At 41.6% G+C, this 1,549-nt stretch overlaps 1 non-coding gene across 1 annotated transcript; it reads left to right on the plus strand.

The window, feature by feature from the left end:
• The first annotated feature begins 727 nt into the window (after positions 1-727).
• LOC116153189 (U2 spliceosomal RNA) lies at positions 728-917 on the plus strand. The gene has a single exon (XR_004136981.1). It is a non-coding gene; the product is annotated as a U2 spliceosomal RNA (small nuclear RNA).
• The last annotated feature ends 632 nt before the right edge of the window (positions 918-1,549 follow it).

The raw sequence follows: 1,549 nt of genomic DNA on the forward strand, positions 1-1,549 counted from the left end.
AAAGGTTTCCTTGAGCTGAGAAAAAGTTACCTCACTGTAACTTATACCTATAGAGCCTAGCTCATTCCTCTGGGGCCATATAGGAAAAAAAAATGTAACTTCCTTCCTTGTGCCAGTTTTTAAAGCTTGATGTCATCTCCCAAGTCCCCCTCCATCTCTTCTTCTGTAGACCAGGCATGCCTCAGTCCTTCAGTTGTTCTCCAAAACACATGGTTTCCAGTCTAACCTGGAATGGTACTTCTTGTGACTGTGAGAATTGCTTGTAGTTTTGAATCAGAGACAAAGGATAATTTTCCCCATTTTGATTCTAAAAGATAAAACTTTTGTGATATCAGCAAGCCATGTGACTTTGGGTAGGGTGTATCCTCTCTCTGAACTTGGAGGAGTTTGAACTTCGTAGACCCTCCACTTCGGCAGATCTAAGAAAGTAAGAGCTGGCATCATCTGCAGAGTGCATACTCTTTAGGGCTCACCACCGATGAAATCAAGAGACTATTTCAGCCACTGGGGGAGAAGCAGAGGGTTCTGCTGCTGGTACTGTAAGCTTCTCGGATGCTCTTCTGAACACATATGTCTCCCTAGGGTTCTTCGGCCACTTCTGTTTTCCTTTAAGGCAGCTTTCCATTTTAATCTATGTTTCATCTGATTCAGACAGAAAAATGGATACTTAATCTCCAGAACTAGGCTGTAACACCAGCATTTAAGCTTTGATAGCTAGGGAGTTGGGATTGCTTCTCAGCGTTTTAGCTAAGATCATCTGTAGTATCTGTTCTTACCAGTTTGATGCCAAGGAAATTTGGTAAAAATCCTGGAGATGGTGTTGAGTGATAGAAGCACTGGGAAAAATATGTACTCAGTTTACTAACCAGTCCAGGGCTATTTAAAGCCATTACTGAAGACCAAGAAGATAAGTCCCAAAACCTGGGAAAGGCCTTGAACTAGGCAAAGGAGCCAGGAATATGAGAATTAGAAGGCCAGGATCTGAGCACACCCAGGAAGTTCTCAACTGCCAAGGATTTAAGAAAGCAGGGGAGAAAAGTTACCTTCAGGGTCACTGCTATGATCTTCATGTGTGATTTGTTTTCAGTCTCATCCCACTGCCTATAATGGGGCCTGGCATATATCAGGTGCTCAGTAAATATATGTAGAATGAATGAATCTTCAATAAAAAACTTGTCAATAGCTCTAGTTTTGCATCTGTCAGTTATTTACACAACCAACATTTATTCAGCACCTCCAGTGTACAAGATGTGGTGTTAGACACTGGAGAGTTTATAGGTAAATTTGACATGAGCTCAAAGCTCAAATTCTGACAGGAAAGGTAAGGTATTTACCCAAGTGGTACTAAGGCACTAAAATGTGATCAAGATAAGACACAGGGGACACTAAATACGATGAGATGCTGTAAAGTGGGGTTAACAAAACGCCTTCCTGCGAGAGGACTCACTTCACCTGTTCTTACTCTGTTAGACTTGAAATTCAATATCCCCTCCTCAATTACAAGAACTCAGTCGGATTGTTCAAACTAATATTCTCAGACACGAGTTTC

The sequence above is a fragment of the Camelus dromedarius genome, chromosome 4 (assembly GCF_036321535.1).
Source record: "Camelus dromedarius isolate mCamDro1 chromosome 4, mCamDro1.pat, whole genome shotgun sequence".
NCBI lineage: Eukaryota > Metazoa > Chordata > Mammalia > Artiodactyla > Camelidae > Camelus > Camelus dromedarius.